We start from the raw sequence: 7,315 nt of genomic DNA, 5'->3' as shown, positions 1-7,315 counted from the left end.
AGAGAGAGAGAGAGAGAGAGAGAGAGAAAGAGAGAGAGAGAGAGAGATTTTAAAATGGTGTCTGTGCACCTTAGTTTTGGAAACGTAGTGCATTAAAGTTGGAAAAGAAGTTATTATAATCAAGCTTTATTTGCCTGCTAGAATTTATAGGGATTAATTAGTCAAGCAAATGATGAGCTCCACCACTCTTGGTTACCATTGTGTTGAGATGCAAATAGTCTTTGCTGCTGTTGTCTGAAAGCCCCTCATGATCCACTTTCTGTTCATCACTTCTGTCTCAGCTTGTCACTTCATACTGTAGTTAATAATGATATCACATTTTTTCACAATTTGAAAGACTCAAAGGAGCTCTCTTTCACCTCTTGGACTTTATAAAGAATTAAGGGTTTTTAACCTCAAGGAATAACTGTCTTTTCTCCTTCCTGTCACTGTGCTTCTTGATCTAATTAATGAATGAGCAGTCTCACTATGACTATCTTATCGTCCAGGAAGTCTTTCTTAACCCTCCAAGTTGGGCTGAAGCATCCTTTCTCTATGCCCTGGGATCCACTGTGTCATGGAACTAGGTAGCTACCAAGCCTGGTTGACTGGGAGGCTGAGGCAGGAGGAGAATAAGGTCAAGGCCAGCCTGGCTACTTTATGCTTTAGAATAAAAAGTAAAGAGCTGGAGGGATGGTTTAGTGGCTAAGAGTACTGGCTGTTCTTCCAGAGGACCTGAGTTTGGTTCCTAGCACCCACATGACAGTTAACAGTCATCTGAATCTCCAGGTCCACTGGCTCTGACGTCCCCTCCTGGGTCCTGTAGGCATTATATAAGGTGCACTTATATACATTCAAGGAAAACAGTCATAAAATAAATTTAAAAAGAAAAGTAAAAAAAGGCTTGGGATACAGTTTAGTAGTAGAGCATGTGTAGAGGCTGTGCTTAATCCCCAATACAAATAACAACAACAACAAAACAGAAAACAATAAAACACTGATGTCTAGCACAGAGGTCTCCTGGGCACTAAGTCTAAAATCTAACAGATACTCAGGACATATATATTTTTAATATGTTTAAAATTATATGTATATGTGTTTGTGTGTGTGCGTGTGTCTGTGTGTCTGTATCTGTGTCTGTGTCAATGGATGTGAGTGAGGTATCCATGGAGGCCAAAGACATCAGGTCCCCCTAAAGCTGGAGCTGGAGTAACAGGTGGTTATAAACCACCCAATGTGAGTGCTAGGAATCAAACTCAGATTCTCTGCAAGAGCAGTATGCTCCCTTGATCTGGTGAACCATCTCTCTAGCCACTCAATATACACTTATTTGAATGAATGAAATAACTCTGACATTGTAAATAATAAATCAAAAGATTCCCTTTACACATTATTTGAAGACAGGGTCTCATGGCCAACATGGTGACTCCCAGCATGGGAGCCAACTGGCTTCATATTCACAGAGATTAGCTTGTCTTTGCTTCAGATGGTCCAAACTCGGTTATGCAGCCAAGGGCAACCTTGAATTTCTGATGCTCCTGCCACCACTTCCCAAGTGCTATGATTTCAAGTATTGTGCCACAACTCCTGGTATATGCAGTGCTGGGGACTGAACCCAGGACTTTGTGCATGTTAGGCAAGTGCTCTACCAACAGAATGACACCCCCAGGTTCTTTAGCACAGTTTTAAAAGTTACAGAAAAGAAAACATAAGAATGATCACTTTAAATTCAGTTTCGGGGACTGGAGAGATGGCTCAGCAGTTAAGAGCACTGACTGATCTTGCAAAAGACCTGGGTTCAGTTCTTAGCACTCACATGGCAACTTGCAACAGTCTGTAACTCCAGTTCCAGGGGATCTGATACTGCTTCTGGCCTCCACAGGCACTTCATGACACAAGAACATGTACGTACATGCAGTAAAACATTCATACACATAAAAATTAATTAATTAAATTTACTTTTATAGCTTGTCAAGTTTCAAAGTTCTGTATCAAATGACTATGAGAACTGTTAAACATGACTTCTGAGCAAGACAAAGTTAATGATTCTCATAAAGGAGGTACTCAATAACTTTTTATTGGGGAAGAGATTAAGCTTTAGGTTGTTAAGGTACTTTCTTGGAGAATCAGAAAAGCAGAAGCTTAATTGAATACTTTTGACATCTAAGTCAGCAACAATACTTGTCCTCCAAGGCTTGCTGCAATCCTTACTCGCCACCGTGAAGTCAGTTGTCAACTGCTCTTGATTTCACCCATTCAGCTGGCACCCCAGGAATTCCCATCAGGTGCACTGTCTACTAGAGTGTCCTGGGGTGGAGGCTGCAACAGGGAGAGGCAGGATTGGGCAGATGGCATGCTAAGCAGATTGTTCTTGGCTCAGGTACAGCTGCAACCCACTTGTAGAGAGGGAATGCCAACTGGGTTAGGTCATGTTCTGGAGGTCCTGCCCATCTACTGATGGCCTTTCAGGTTCCCATCTATGTTAAGAAGGAGGAGAGAAAGGGGAAGCCCAGGCATAGAAAAGCAGTGCTACAGGAAGCAGAGTCAAAGATGATACAGGAAGGAGAGTCTCAAAAAGGGGGTGTCCTATACAGGGAAAGGAGGAGCAGGCTGGACCCAGTCTGTTAAAGACCTTTGTACTGAAGGCAGCTGTTGTATCCTGGGGCAACAGGAGAGAAAACACCCGTTAGACCTGAATTCCAGTCTCGGAACAACAGCTGACGTTTATGGTGTGGTGCATGTGTCTTCCTTGGCTTTCTATTCTTGGCTCTGAGGAACCAGAGTTCTTTACATCTTTTCAACCTGTGCAGATGACCTTTATCCATCTTCGAGTACTCTCTGACCTTGTGGTCTTTCTTTCTCTCCTCTAGCTCCCCAGTGCTAGGATTATGGTCATGTACCACTATACCTGGATTTTTTCCTGATTCTTTTATCTCATGGGACCTCCACATGCTGACAAGTCCACAAACAAGCACTGCTCTTAAGTGCTACGATCTTGGGCACTTGCCTGGTCCCTGAACCTTAATATCTTCTCCTGTAACTGGGATAATAATAACCTCACAGGGCTGTTCGGGTGATGACAACCAAAGTGTCGCTCCTTTAAAGGGGAACTCTAAAAACCGGTTATATGTAACATGCTGTCAAAATATAGCTTTCCAATTCTAATTGCTGTTAATTTCAAAAAAGATATGACTTCCTACATTAATCACAAGGGGCACTGTTACCCAACTAATATATGTGACAAAAAAGTAATAGTCATTTCTTTTCCTTTCTTCTGGAGCACTTAGGCGCGCCTACCCGCATTGTAAGCATTATTCCATCTTGTTCCTCCAATAAGTATCATTGAGGCAGGGTAGAGAGACCAGGAACATTGAAGACACAAGACAGGAAAGAATCCCTCCAGCACTGGAATCTGGTTTAGGTTTCTTTCTGGTTGAGATCAAATTGCCTGCTAGGGATTATAATCCCTTCTCTGATAAAAATCTCACAAATAGGATTATATGCCTTGTTTATACTCAAAACATGTGCCTCGGGCTGGGGAGACAGCTCAGTCTGTAGACTGCTTGTCTTGTAAGGATGAGGACCTGAGTTCCATCTTCAGAACCCACATTAAAAAAAAAAACCAAGCATGGTGGTGGTAGTTCGAGTTGGATGGTGCCTGAGGAATGATATCCCATGGTGTCCCTTCACCTCTACGTGTATGTATATGCACCCACACACGTACACCAGCTCACATACACACACACACACAGACACGCACACACACACAACAAACATGCTTTGACCTTGTGACCTATGTAGAATATGAATTCTTTTGGACTTGTGTTATCTGTTTCTCTTATCAGTCTGGAAAAATGTACATTATACCTCATAAACCATTTTAAAATCTCATTTACTTAAGTTCTTTTATCCAGACATGGTGGAGCCTGTTTGTAATCCCTGTTCTTAAGAAGCAGAGGCAGGAAGATTGCAAGTTCCAGGCCATCAGATACTCCATAATGAGATCTTATCTTGAGCCAGGCCTGGTGGTACATGCCTTTGATTCCAGCACTTGGTACGTAGAGATTGAAGCCAGACTGGCCTACACAGTGAGTTCCAGGCCAGCTGGGGCTATAGGAAGACCCTGTCTCAGAAAGACCGCCCCCCCAAAACAAACAAACAAACAAACAAAATCCCTAAAAAAATCCTATCTCCAAAAATAAAGTAGAATATATAAAAATTATTTTGACAAAAATAAGTACATTCAAACACAATATTTTCACCTAATCTTTTATTTTTTAATATTTTTATTCTATATGTATGAGTATATTGCCTGCATGTATGTAAGTCCAAGCCCGTGTTGTGCAGTGCTCACAGAGGTCAGAAGAGGGAGTTTTTTCCCCTAGAATTGGAATTACAGGTGGTTGTTAGCCACCCTGTGGGTACTGAGAACTGCCGGGTCCTCTGCAAGAGGATCAAGTGCTCTTAACTACTGAGTCACCTCTCCAGTCTCCACTTATTCCTTTAAATCTTTTGAACAGTGTAACTTCAGAAGCTGCCATAGCCTGGCCTATAGATGCATGTCTATAATCTTAGTACTTGGGAGGCTGAGGCAAAAGGCTCAGGGGTTCAAGGCCAGTGTTATCTAAATAATGAGTTTGAGGCCAGCCTGTCTCAAAAAAAGCAAAGACAGGGTTGAATACGTAATTCAGTTGGTAGAGCACTCACCTAGCATGCTCAAGGAAGGCAGAAGTTCTTTATTGCTTTTTTTGTGAACCTAGTCATGGTCAGTTACTGATAATTTTCTTCTCTCACAAGCAACATATCTCACGGAGGGAAAAAAATCCATAATCCTACCATACATCCAATAAAAACAAGAAAAAATTACAAGCAATTAGGGAATCTTGTTGCTAGTTAATAATCACAAACCACATTGAGACATTGTTATAGTTCATTCTGTTACTGTGACAAATACCATGACCAGGGAGGAAAGGATTTATTTGGCTTACACATCCAGGTTACAGTCCATCGTTGAAGGAAGTCAGGCAGAAAGTCAAGCAGAAGCTGGAAGCAGATTCCAAGGAGGAGCGCTACTTCTGGCTCACACAGTCTCATGCTTAGCAAGTTCTTTATACACAGCCCAGGACAACCTGCCCAGGGAATCGTGCTGCTGACAGTGGGCTGGGCCCTCCTACATGAACTAATAATCAAGACAATCTCCCACAGACATGCCCGCAGGCCAATCTTTTTTGTTTTTCAGTGTGAATTATAGGTTTTTTTTTCTATTTAATAACCACATGATTAGAAGAAGCATTTCATTATAACTTTAACATATTCAATAACAATTTCCAGAGCAAGGATACATCTCTTTCAAAAGTGGCTGTAAATTTTTAGGTTCACAGTTGAATTGATATAGTTACACAATATTGAACTCAGTATAGACCCTGTAAGACATAACATTGAATGAATTACTTTTAAACCTTTAAAAAAGATCTCCATTTCATTTTAAAATATGCTCTTTCCTACAGAAAGACTCATTTTTAATGCTACTAACGCTTGGATATTTGCACATGTGTTCTAATCTCTATGTATCTGATTATTACTAGCCACAGTCAGTTACACTTGGCTCCTTGGTACTTGAGTATTGATATAAAGTCATCAGGTAGATTTCAATGGTAATGTTTATCACCTCTACTAATTAATGTGAAGTAAATTCTTATGCTTCTTCTTCAAATATGTCATTTTTTTAATTTGTTGATTTTGTGTGTATATATCAAACATCCCAAACAATCTTATTCATCTATATACCCACTTCCCAAATGGCACCCTTCCATAGACTCCCAACTTCCCCCACTGGAGCCCATATACTCTGTCATCCCTGTTACTGTCCACTGTGTTGTAGTCACCCCCAGCCATTCCCCAGTGCTTGTTCATCTGCTGAATCTAGTCAGCCTATCTAGAGTCCCTTGTTTTAGGAAGATCAACTGTGCCTCATTTAGCAGCTATCAATATTCCTTTAGATAAGATTGGGGTCTGCTGTTCATTTTCCTAGTTCTATGCTGGGTTACTGTCTGGGAGTCTTTTGGGTTTTTTGGCCAGTAACTCAAAGGAAGGTATCTCCTGTCTGGCATTCTTCCTTGTTATGTAGCCTTTAGCTATACATATGGACTCTTAAAAATTATATTGACCCCATTAATCTTTGATTATACTTTCCTTTTTAGTGTTTAAGACCCTACAATTGGCCCAGATAAACCAATTTATTTTACTCTTAAGGTCATTTGAGGATCTGTTCCTCAGGGGTCACATGGGCTTGGGAGGAGCCCCTGGCTCCTTTCTTTTACCAGTTCCGTCTATGTGAAGATAAATCAAAGGTCCTGTTCAACCATGTCTGGCTTCGCTTGGAAGCATGAAGGAAATGTTTCCTCTGTGTTGACTCTCCTCTTTGTAGACTGGACACTGGTTCAAGTCCATCTGGTGGGGTCTCCATGGCCTCCTTGATCAAGATGACAGGTGACTCACCACAGTTACAGGACATTTTGAGATGTTCTGATAGTCCCCTGGAACTTAGTCAACCTAGGAGGGCAAGGAGCAAAAGCTGTCCTTTATGTCCCTCTGACCAAATTAGTGTAGGCCTCAAAGTATGGCTGTTAAACATCCAATAAGGTTAGTTCCACCAGTCTGGTACTTTTAATTACCATGTGCCATGTAGATAAGGCTTTGGCAAAGACCAAAGGTTCTCAGATAAACCTTGCCTAGACATATATTATATTCTTTGATCTAATTGTATGTATAATTTATCAGTAGGTTATTGAACTAATATGGTTCCCTCTGGTTTTTTAAAAACTACCTAGACATTATTTATCTCTCACATTGTCTAACCCTTCCACCAGGGTTTCCCCATTTAAGGTACCCCCATATTTCCCCTTTCTCCCTTAATAATACCCTTCTCCTATGGTCCCACTTCTCTTGAGCTCCTTCTTTCCCTTTATCCCCTAGGTTCCTTGTATAACCTTCCCTTCCCCCCTCCCCTTAAAATAACCACATTTTTATCCATATCTCCCTTATTAACACCTGTTTCCTACTGCTCTTCTCTTTCAGATTCTTTCTTTTCCTTTATTTCCCTGGTTCCTTTTCATTATCCTGGTTCCAGGAGTTATGTCTGGATATATAATCACTTATCAGGATTTGGTGCTAGGATCCACATATGAGGAGAACATAAGTTCTGGTGGTTTTTGAGTCTGTATTACTTCACTTAGTCTAACAGTTTCTAGTTTGGTCCATTTACCTGCAAATTTTATTATTTCATCTTTTTTATGGCTGAGTAGAGCTCCATTGTGTAATTGTACATTTACACAGT

Source organism: Nannospalax galili, unplaced genomic scaffold (assembly GCF_000622305.1).
Source record: "Nannospalax galili isolate Female #2095 unplaced genomic scaffold, S.galili_v1.0 scaffold386, whole genome shotgun sequence".
Taxonomy (NCBI): Eukaryota; Metazoa; Chordata; class Mammalia; order Rodentia; family Spalacidae; genus Nannospalax; species Nannospalax galili.
The sequence above is the reverse complement of the archived record's forward strand: the minus strand, read 5'-3'. Positions refer to the sequence as shown.